We start from the raw sequence: 12,292 nt of genomic DNA on the forward strand, positions 1-12,292 counted from the left end.
GGGGGTTGACTTGTTTGGAACAAAGGAGGAGACTGGACGAAGAAAGGGACGGCCATAGGAGAGGGTTGGAAATCTCACGCTTCGTTTAATTAATGAACGTCGGCACTGTTTCTCTCTTCTCTTTGGGAACCCTGAAGCCGGCTTCGATCTATGTTCTTCTCTCTTTCTCTCTCTCTCTCTCTTTATCTCTCTCTCTCTCTCTCTGTCTTCCTTCAGGTCCACTCACGGTTAGCCGCATCTAACACACCTACGTGAATATCCACACACTTTATTTCTCTCTTTATGGTCTCTGGGAAGAATGAAACGCGAGTGCACTCGCTCACGATTCTAGGAGAAGGATGGTAGAGGGACAGAGGGGAAAGTATCGGCGCGGGTGGATGGGGTAGGGGGGGCTGGTAGGTAGGTAGATAGGTAAGGAAGGGCGACGGTGGAGGGAGAGGGAGGGACACAACGTTTTCTAACGTGGCCAACGTAGAATCTTTCATGTTTGCCGCTCAAGAGAGAGTGGAGAGTTACATCTACGTCTTTCATGTGCATCGATCATGGCGCCGCTTACCAAAGGCACGAGTCGTCCGTGTATTCGTACTAGAAATATCGGGAAAGAGCTTTTATTGTTCTCCATGTCTCTTTTCCTCTTTCTCTCTCTCTCTCTCTCTCTCTCGTACTCTATCTTTCTCTATCTGTTTGTCTTTGTGTGTGTGGACTTCTCTATTCCTTTCAATCTCTCTCTTTCTATGTTTTTTATTATGGTAATTGTTTTATTGACAATGTCTTAGATTTTTATAATTGATTAGCTGCCATTATTTCTTATCAATTTTTAATATTTCAATCTGGATATTATGTTTCGATATTATGTTCATACATAAATAAATGCCATTTTATTATAATAAATTTATGTATCTATATGTGTGTGTATGTATGTGTGTGTGTGTGTGTGTGTATTGTGGCGGGTATTTCATTATTAATTAATTTAATAAATCACACAATATTTTGATATTAAACAAAAAAAAAAAAGTAACATTGAAATTTGATAATAAAACTATTTATTCATGATATTTTATTTGAATAAATTTACTTAACGATGGCATTTTGTATGAGGAAATTATTTACGACTATATTTATCTCTTACAATCGATCTAATAAAAATACGATATATTTTATCGTTTAAAAACATTCTTAGTTCTATCGAATAAATCGTTGCTGCTTTGTTATAATAAATATAATTATAATGATTTAGTTTATTTATTAATATTTATATATATATATATATATATATAAATTTTATAATTACAAATTTAAATTTTGTCATTCGGTTTTTATCGTTACAAAATTGATAACTATAAACGATTATTATAATTAATAAGAAATTTATTGTAATGTAATCGTTTATATTAGATATAAAAAAAAAAAAATCATTTTAATAACTACGATCTATTCCATATTTCATATCGTTTTTTTCTTTTTTCCTTTTCTTTTTTCTTTCTTTTTTTTTCTTATTTTATCTATGAACATAGTTGAAATATTTATGTATTGATAGTAAGGTGCTATTGTAAAAGAAGTAAATAATCAATTAATTCGTTAATCAAACGAATAATTAAAATTATTGATTTGGTTATTTTCATTAACTACTGTCATGATTTATAAACAATTATCATTGAAAATAAGAAATTAATTATAATAAAATTTTACGATTTTTAATTACAATTGTTCCATTAACAATTTCTACTTACTTACTTGATGATTTTTTTCTTTAATGAATTTTCATTAATTTTCTTAATGAAAATTATTTCATATAATTTTTTTTTTTTGATTATTTAATTTTATTAATTTTATTTATTTATTTTCATACAATCTTTATATGTCCTCCTTTTTACGAACATACGTTCAGATATTAGATTCATTTTGTCATATAAATATTGAATATAATTATAAATGAATTTATTACAAAGGACTAATGCAGTATTGGATTTATAAATTTGAAGTAACATCGTTGCAAAGTCTCGAAAAAAAAAAAAAAGAAAAAAAACAAGTTTATTTTAGTTAATCAAATTCATATAGTTCGTTCTTTCTTTTCTTTTTTCTTTTTCTGTTTTTTTCTTTTTTCTTTTTTTTTTTTTCTTCTAGCGAATATATTGCACCAGACTGTTTTTCATATCGTTGTTTCCAAAAGAGTAAGTTTTTTAAAATGTTTCCCCGTAGAGAATGAGAACCGGAGTAATGCCTAATGCGGCTTATGATAAACTCAGCCTCAAACTGACATTTATTTAAAAATCATATGACCACGATAAAGACGATGGCAATTTTCTTTTTTCAATTAATAAATTAAATCAATGGACAAATAAAATTGAAGAAAAAAGCAAAAAAATTCATTTATAAAATAATTTCAACGATTATATTATTATGACGATCGCGCTGAGTGAATTATCGTGTTTCGAATTTAAATATTATTCAAACGAATAATCTCGTGTCATTTTAATTATATAACGTAAGAGAAGTTTTTTGGAAAAAAAAAGAAAAAAAAAGAAAAAAAAAACAAAAAGAGAAGAAAAAAGACGAAAACAAAGAAAAAGAAAAAAGTCGATAAAAATGAACGCTCTAAATCTTTCGCAAAGTACATCGAGTAAAAATTGATTCACTGACATATCGATCATTATTATGTTACGTTATGTACGTAACAAATACTATAACTTACGTTTTTTGAACATTCGTATATAGATTTCAACATTCGTATATAGATACATAAATACATATATACATATATATATATATAACGTACGGTAAGATATTTAACCGATATGTTTGTACGCACGAGATTTCAGTATTATCACTGTATAGGTTGACAAAGAGCCGGCCGAAATCCTTTGATGATATCCCATATCGGCCGATTCGTTGTTTGATTTGCCAGGGAACATGGCCAGGCACTTCGTCTGTCATTGATAACGTCGGTCGATCGGTTTTGATGACTCTGACTGATCTGACGAAGAATCTGTCGGCGTTTTCTTAACAAACGAACATTCGGATTTTATCGATACGTCTTTAACGTTTGTATTATTCACACAACGTAAGAAATATTTATATGCTTACATAGGTAAATAAGTAGATATATCGTAATATGTAAGTAAAAATATCAAAGAGGACATGCTTGTTTTCTTTCTTTCTTTTTCTCTCTTGTTCTCTCTCTCTCTCTCTCTCTCTCTCTCTCTCTCTTACTCCATTCGAAACGTCATCGAACGAAAGAAAAAAACAAAAAGGGGGGCAAAAAAATGACATCGACGAAAAAAATAATAAATATAACATAAGAGAGAAATAATGTATTCGAAAGGGAGGAAAAATTCTTAAAAAAAAAAAAAAAAAAAAAAAAAAAAAAAAAAGAAAAAGAAAAAAAGTCCTATAGAAAAATATGTCCGCCATTTGCTAGAGGATTGATAATCAAAATGATAACCCCCGGAAGAGTACAAGCTTATGCATATAACGATATCATTTAATATCCATCTCCATTTTATATATTCTCCAATCGTTTGTCCAATTAAAACTCACAAGTGTTGATAATATATCGGTATACTTAAGATCAACGTGACGTATCCGTTTCTCTCTCTCTCTCTCTCTCTTTCTTTCTCTACACACACGAGTACAAAACGTTTTAATCTTATCAGGGTGAGCAAAACTCGTGATGTGATTCGTGGAAAAAGATGAGGGAGAAGAGAGAAAGAGAGAAAGAAAGAAAGAGAGACAGAGATAGAGAGAGAGAGAGAGAGAGAGAGAAAGAAGAACGTAAAGAAATAATGAAAGAAAAGGATAAAAGAGAACAGAATACAATAGAAGTGTAAAGAGAGAGAGAGAGAGTGAGATCGTCGTTGGAGATCTCGAGTTAGTATCCTCGACGTAAGTAAGTATTACTACGACACAACGGGTGGGCTTATGTGCGAACAGCGTATTAATTATCCCCTGGCTCCTTATAACGTAATTTATGGGAGTAGGAAAAGGGGACGACGAAAGGGGAACGTTATCAATCCAGTGAGATTAATCACTCAAGTTTATACCAAGCTCTATACACACTCTCTCTCTCTCTCTCTCTCTCTCTCCCCCTCTCTCTTGCTCTCTCTCCTATCCACTTTACTCCATAAGTAAGTGCAGCTATACTTGCTTCTACGGCTTCCCGTGTCTCCCAGCCATCAAACCCGATCTTGATTTATGGGAGAGAGAATGTGCTAGCTAGCTCCGTGTTCCATAAGGTGTTACTATACACAATCGAATCGTAACGTCTCTCTGAAACAACGACAATTACAACTACAGTTATTACGACAATAACAAATAAAAAATAACAAGCGAATCAAATTAAGAAGAAGAATAAGAAGAACGATGACAACGACGAACAACAAATAACAAATAAGAAAAGTAACAACAACGACAATGACAATGACAATGACAACAACAATAGTTGTTTCTTCCAATTGAAAATTTAGAAAAAATTTAGTAGTCTCGATTTTTTCTTTTTTCTTTCTTTCTTTCTTTTTTTCTTTTTTAATTCTTCGTCTCTTTTCTTTCCTTTTTTTTTTTTTTTGGTCCACTCGTTTCTTTCCTTCTTCTTCTTTTCTCTATTTTATATATCTCTTTTCTCTTTACTTTTATTTTTGCCAACGCTTTAACATTTGTCATTTATCGACAATGATTCAATTATAATATGTAAGTACTTTAAGTACTTAGAGAAATATTATCTCCCGTAAATATCTAAACTTTTCTCACTTTTTTTTTTTCATTTTTATTTTGTCATTTTTACGTACTCCTTTCATCGAGGCGAATGTTTTTTATTATTAAAATTAGTTAAGGTCAAAGTTCATTCTGGTTTAACGAGTTTATAAAACGAGTACACGCGAGCTATCGTCATTGATTTTCTTTCTACGTTCAAAGAGAGAAAGAAAGAGAAAGAGAGAGAGAGAGAAATAGAAAGAGAGAGAAAGAGGGAAAGAGAGAGAGAGAGAGAGAGAGAATATCACAACGAAGTTACGGCCATTGTTGTACTGGGTCACGAATTACTTTCGTGTTTTTCGAAAAAAAAAGAGAGAAAAAAAATTTTAATTTTCAATTAAAGGAATTCATTTGAGAAAACGAAGAAGAAGAAAGAGAAGAGAGAGAGAAAGAGAGAGAGAGAGAGAATCGTTTTGTGGCGCCTCAAGAACCGACGGAAAGCTAACTCGACGATGAAATAAATAACATCCTCTCTCTCTCTCTCTCTCTCTCTCTCTCATACACACAAAAACACGCACACATACACATACATATACACACACACATAGTGGGTATTAAACGAGAAAGAGTGAATAGAAGTTGAAAAGAGAAGGGAGTATTTGTGAAGGAGATTGCAAAAGCGCAAGCAGGGCGCACTCTGTCGAATGCAGTCCGAACTCAGCTGCAATTCTTTCCTCACGCTGGTTGCACCGAGTAAGTAAGTAAGTAAGTAAGTAAGTAAGTAAATAAGTAAGTAAGTAATTATGTAAGTAAGTAAATGTATGACTAAATAAATATGTACTTACGGCCCTTTATAAAACGTCAAATTCCGACGATAGAGAAATCCAAATGTAATAGTTCCGATTACTTTCTATCCTTGTCTAACTTATGCTATATAGAGATTCTATATGCTATAGAGTGATAGAAGAGGGGAGAGGGTGGTGGTGGTCCTCCTCTTTCCATCTGGGAGGGTACTACGAAAGATTTTATCCCCACTTCCAAGATTTCCCGTTGGACTATCCGCCATCGTCACGTTTCGTTAGAATCAAAAGAGAGAGAGAGAGAGAGAGAGAGAGAGAGAAAGAGGAGGGGGAGGGACGGAAACAGAAAGAGGAAACATTCGTACCCCTTTTATCGAGTTGTGCTGCCACCTGTATCAAATTGACACTTTTCAATCGTCAAATATTATTTCTAACGAGGAACATTAGAAACAATCGTATTATTCATATAGTTGAATTAAACGACGATAGATAATAAAAATTATCTAAATTCTAATTTACACGTCATGAAGGGAGAAAGAGAAAGAGAGAAAGCACGTATGTGTTATCTCATATCAATTCTAATGATTACACATAATGATTCTCATTATTGTATCGAGACGATTACGTAGATATTGTTATTAAATTATAACGTCTTATTAACTAAAGAATTTATTATATTTTATTCGAACGTTTAATAAACGAAGAAACAAATCGTATGTATTTCCATTCATTGGTCCGAATGAATTTAACGATGAGTAATGTGAAAAAGAAAAAAAAAAAAAAAGAAAAAGAAAAGAACAATATATATATATATATATATATATATTTTTATAATTATTCTAATACCAACGTATATGTAGAACGGAGTTTTCCTAATAATCAATTCATGAGATCTGTAATACAATAATGATATGTTATTATATTAAAAGTGAGACGGCGTCATTTTTAAAGAGTCGTCAACTCTTATGAATTATTATTTTTTCTCTTTCTTTTTTCTTTTCTTTTTTTTTTTTTATTTTTTATTTTTTTTCTTCTTTTTTTTTTTTTTTTGTTGTAACGACGACGGGTTTAAATGGATGCTAAACTTCTATGGAAGTCTTAATGACGTATTTGCGTGTAACAATTTTGATTATTATCTTAACGTTGGATGAATGCTCGTGTCGCGTCTCTTACGTGATGACTCTTAACAAATATGTTATATATATATATATATGTTAGATATATATATATATAGTTCGCGTGTTATGAGAAAATCGTGAAATAAATGCAGGCATAGATGACGTTAGATAGTTATTTAGCGAAAGAACGATAAATAAAGATATGTATACTTACGTATTATATATGTAGTACGTCGTACATACATACAGACACATACACACACACACACATGCGTACATACACACATCTATACATAATTTTGTTAATTCATGCGAGACATGAATACTTGTGATAGGTAATGTTGAATATCACTTTAAAAGGTGTTCGAGAATTCATCGTTGAGTTATTATAACTAATGCCCGTGTCATATATATATATATATATATATATATATATATATATATATATATATATATTTAGTTTTCTTTTTCTTCTTTTTTTTTTGTGAAAGGCTCCATTTTCATAGTTATCATACTTGTAGCTAAACAATTCTTCGGCGACGGAGATCGATCTTATCTCACACTTTTTTCTTTTTTCTTATTCTTTTTACTTGTTTTCTTTTTTGTTTGTTTTTCTTTTTCGTTTATATATATATATATATATATATATATATATATCTTGCACATTTATACATATACGTACATAGATATATACATAGATAAATAGATAAGTACATGAATATATATATATATATATATATATATATATATATACTTACATACATACTTACTTACGGTTTAACTTGTAATATTATCCATCGGCCAATGAGCATAATCTTTATTGCATTTTAATTAACATAATTAAGGAGAAAGATATATATATATATATATATAGAGAGAGAAAGAAAGAGAGAATGATAGAAAAAGAACGAAAGGACTTTAGATATTATTCGATTTAAATTCAATTATTTTAATTATTCGTCCATGCGATGTTTCGTGTAATTATTAAATTAAGGTCAATGTAAACATTTATTTGAACGTATCAATCGATGTGGCCGATCGTTCGTTCCTTTTCTTTTGATTTTTTTTTCTTTTCTTATCTTTTGTTTTTATTGTTTTCGCCGACAAGAACAAGTAGAACATTAAGTTCGATATCGTGCGATCCAAATCATTGAGATCCTCGGAAGGGAATACTCGACGCTTTTCGATGAATCGAAATTTTTTTATGAATTATTCAAAACACAGTTATCACATACAGGACAAGCATGATGCAGTAACGACAAACGTCTCACACTCTTACTGATTCTATGATCCTTTTTATTTCCATAATCTTCCTTTCTTGTTTTTCCTTTTCCTTTCTTTTTTTTCTTTTCTTTTCTTTTCTTTTCTTTTTTTTTTTTATCCGACAACTTCTTCCTTATTATAATCCTTGTTCCTTTTTTTTTGTTTTGTTTTTTCCTCTCTCTCTCTACTTCGTGTTCGCGTTATTTCCATACGTCGTACGTGTGCTCGTTGAAATTGATTGATTGACACCGTATTAAATAATTACAAAGTATACGTATGAATTTGATCGATGAATTAGAAACGATTAGATAAATAAGTAAGTATTTATCTGTTTGTATACATTAATAACGAACGACATACGTGCACTTCTTCTTTCTTTTTTTTCTTTTTTTTCTTTTTTTTTTTTTTTTATCAAACTTATCGTTAACTTATCGTCAGGGAAAAACAATTCGATTGACGATTAGATTGAACATTAGATGAACTCTAATCGATCGTAACATTTCGTTGATCGGTGAAAACATACACTTCTCGGCAAAAAAAAAAAAGGCCAAAAGAAAAAGAAAAAAGAAGATAGATAATAAGAAACATTTACACACCATAATAAAACAATCGTAATGTTAACACATCTCGAACGTCATGATGGCTGATGGTGGGGATAAGGTTGATATGGTGATGGTGAGGTAGGAAGGGGTATCACTCGAGGCACTCGATTTTACAGTTACTTTATTTCGTACGTGTTACGAATTTCTTTTCCTTTTTTTTTTTCCTTTTCCTTTTTTTTTTTTTTTTTTTTTTTTGAACGTTCCTTTCAAACGTTTCAAATGTTTCAAACGACATTCAACGCCATAATTTTTCTTCTCATTAATGGTACAAAAATGAATTCTTCGATGTTCGATGAATATATCGGGATACGTATAAATTCGTTAGAGCACTGTGAACGGTTTAACGATATTTAACAAATCGACCACCATATGTAATCTCCTTAATGAAAACTCACAAGACCGAATTTAAGAAGAAGACGAAGACAAATGGCAGACGATAAAGAAAGAAATGAAAAAGAAAAGGGAATTGAAAAGAAGAAGAAGAAGAAGAAGAAGAAGAAGAAGAAGAAGAAGAAGAAGAAAAGGAAGAAAGAAAGAAAAACTCAAAAATGAAGATGAAATCGAGCTTTAACTAAAGCACGATGTAACACCATTCGCACAGGTCTAACATTCATACAAAATCAAACGCATACACGTACACGCACGTAACCGTACACAGCGGACATAGGACACACACACACACACACACACACACACAGAGAGAGAGAGAGAGAGAGAGAGAAAGACACACACGCAGAGGAGACACGAGCACGCACGCACGCATGAACGAACGAACGAACGAACGACGAACGCACGCCGTACGCCGCACGTCGTACGCACATACATACACACACACACACACACACACGAACGTAGCGCCCTCTCGAAGACGACGAACGAAGGGCGAAGCGGAGAAAGGGAGAGAGCGATCGACGTGCGTGTAAACAGGGGATGAGAAGACTAAAAGCAAGAGAGAGAGTGAGAGAGAGTGAGAGAGAGAGAGAGAGAGAGAGAGAGAGAGACCAAAAGAGAGAGAGAGAAAGAGAGACCAAAAGAGAGTGAGACCGAAAGAGAGAGAGAGAAAGAGAGAGAGAGATAGAGAGCGAATGATGATGAAAGAGAAAGATAGAAGAAGATACGTCGGGGAAAGCGTTAACAAACGTAATACACTGATGTTACACATTTGTCCTCTTCTGTAGGAAGATCCTGGGTATCGAAAGCGAGAACATCTCTTCTTGGTCGTAGTCACGAAACGAAAGAAGATTTAGCCGGGCGTCGAGAAGGACAGGAGGGTTGCTTGCGCACAGCACGCGCCCTGGGAAAGGAAGGAAGGACGAGTGTAGAGCGCGCGTGAGGAGAGAACGAAGCGTAGCGAGTAAAGAGGAAGAGGAGGAGGAGGAGGAGGAGGAGGAGGTGGAGGAGGAAGAGTAAGAGGAGGAGGAGGAGGAGGAGGAGGAGGTGGTGGTAGTAGTTGTAGAAGTAGAGGTGTAGATGGAGAAGGGGAGAAAGTGAGAGAGAAAGAGAGAGAGAAAGAGAAAGAGAGAGAGAGAGAGATAGAGTGAGAGATTCGCGGAGTCGGTTGCGAGGAGAACAAGAGTCGGTAGAGGGGGTAGGAACGAAGGAGGTGGAGGCGTGGCGACGAGTGTCCGCGCCCACGGAGGGGAAAAAAGCCGAGCTCCGCACCTACCAAATGAGGAGTAGTGGGGATTTGAAAGAAGTGTGGTAGGGGTATACGATTTATCCGGTGGTACTCCGCTGGCGTTTCCTCTTTTCCCCTCTTCACGGGACTATGGTGCATCGTTGGACATGCCAGCTAGTCAAAACGAGAAATATCATCATATTCCTCTATCTATCTCATTCTAAAATACGTTTTATCTTTAGATATTTGCTCTCTTACACGGTTACAGGGATATATATATATATATATATATATATATATATAACTATAACGCATATATGCGTATAGATATTTTATGTGTTGGTGCGTTTTGTAAATGTTGAATAAAGTTCCATGCCGTATGAAAAAGAAATGAGTGAGAGGACTCCGATCTACTCTCCCACCTCCACCTCTTCCTCCTCCTCCTCCTCATCCCACCCCCCGCCGCACCCACCCGTCCACCCCATCCCACCCCCATCCCACCCCACCCCACCACCATCGTACACTCCCAAACGATACGTCCTCCCCCTGTTCACTCTCTCGTACGCTGCCGCCCCCTTTTCCCGCCTCTTTCCCTCCAACCGAGTTTTAGCCGAAAGAACTGCGCAAAACGCACTTTCGCTACTCGCCGCGCGCGAACCAAGTTTCTTCCTCCCTCGTTCTCTCGTCCACGTCCACGCGGACACCCGGCCGTGTTTCTCCGTCGGTCCGGGTCTCTCATAAAACGCGGATACCGTGTCTATCGTGTCGCGCGATATATTAAAGGAGATTTCGACGAGTAATTCTGAAAAATTTTTTCAATCGCGGACTGGGCGTAAAAGGGGGAGAGGGGGAATGGGACGCGGAAAAAGATTTGTTCGATTCCGCGATCATAGATCGTAACCGTATGGGAATGTTAATAATCGTTATCGTTTTAATCACGGTGAAAACATATTCATTTGTGTAAGAAGAAAGGGATATAGTTTGTGAGAGAGTTACAGAAAGAGAGAGAGAGAAAGAGAAAGAGAGAGAGAGAGAGAGAGAGAGAGAGAGAGAGAAGGTAAAGATTTTGAGGGAGAAGTGAAAAGAGAGAAAAGAGAGAGAGAGAGAGAGAGAGAGGAGAAAAAAGTCGGTAGGTCGTTGTAGTGGGAGAGTGAGAGACAGGGAGGTGGAGCTGAAGAGAGAAAGAGAGAGAGAGAGAGAGAGAGAGAGAGAGAGAGATCGTGTAGTCGAGTGTCGCGCGTTGTGCGTGAACGCGCGTTGGGGGAGAGGGTGCCAACTAAGTCGAGGGTGGGAGGTTACAAAGTAGTGACGATCTCTTTGAGAAGGAAAGATCGAAGGGAAGGAGAATGAGACAGGGAGCAAGGGCAAGGGAGAGAAAAAGAGAGATAGAGCGCAGAGATTGAGAGAGAGAGAGAGTGAGAGAGAATAGTGGAGGAAGAATCGAAGTAGTGGTGGGGGAATGGATCGCAGGGGGAATAGTGGGGGTACCGAACAAACTACCGGGAAGAAGTCAGCGGCAAGTAAAGCAGCGCCGCCGAGGCTAAACTTTCGGATCTATCGAACTAAAATTGTCGTGTAGTAGCTCTTTCTCACTCTCTCTCTCTCTCTCTTTTTCTCTTTCTCTCTCTCTCTCTCTCTCTCTCCCTCTCTCTCACTCCCCAGGCCTGGGCTCTAGGCACTCCTGGTAAAGCCCCCCTTATCGTCGCGTCCCTCGACAAGCAACCATCCCCACTACTTTTGGTAGGAGTCGCAGTGAACAACCGAAGAGGGAAGAAAGTGAGAGACACTACGGTGGGGCGAACGTCACGAGGCGCGAGAAAGATAGATGAAGAAGAGAGAAAGAGATCGAAAAGGAGGCTCGGCTCTGGACCTAGTTGGAGTGGGGGTATAGAGAAAACAGGGAGAGAGTATACGTTCCTGGCCAGACTGAGCATATTTTATTGTCGCGTTTGCCAACGCTGGTTGCTGCTGCTGCTGTTGTTGTTGTTGCTGCTGCTGCCGCTGCTGCTGCTGCTGCTGCTGCTGCTGCTGTTATTGCCACTGTTGCTACTGTTGTCGCCGTTGTTGTTGCTGTTGTTAATCGACGGCAGATCTTCGCCGATTTCCGCAAAGAAAAGACGAAGAGAGAGAGAGAGAGAGAGAGAGAGAGAGAGAGAGAGAACACTCGATCAACCTTTCTCCCCCTTCTCCAAGAAAAGAAACAAG

At 35.9% G+C, this 12,292-nt stretch overlaps 1 long non-coding RNA gene across 2 annotated transcripts in view; it reads right to left on the reverse strand.

Annotated features, from left to right (window-relative positions):
• Positions 1–1,877: 1,877 nt before the first annotated feature.
• Positions 1,878–12,292, reverse strand: part of LOC124428350 — a 12,580-nt gene continuing 2,165 nt past the window's right edge. Inside the window, exons 2-4 of one of the 2 annotated variants that reach the window (XR_006943148.1) lie at positions 5,532–5,876; positions 4,141–4,266; positions 1,878–2,999 (exon numbers count right to left, since the gene is read on the reverse strand). This is a non-coding gene — a long non-coding RNA (uncharacterized LOC124428350). The remainder of the gene's footprint in view (positions 3,000–4,140; positions 4,267–5,531; positions 5,877–12,292) is intronic. The other variant, XR_006943149.1, reaches the window with a different exon arrangement.

This window comes from Vespa crabro, chromosome 12 (assembly GCF_910589235.1).
Source record: "Vespa crabro chromosome 12, iyVesCrab1.2, whole genome shotgun sequence".
In the NCBI taxonomy this organism is placed as follows: Eukaryota; Metazoa; Arthropoda; class Insecta; order Hymenoptera; family Vespidae; genus Vespa; species Vespa crabro.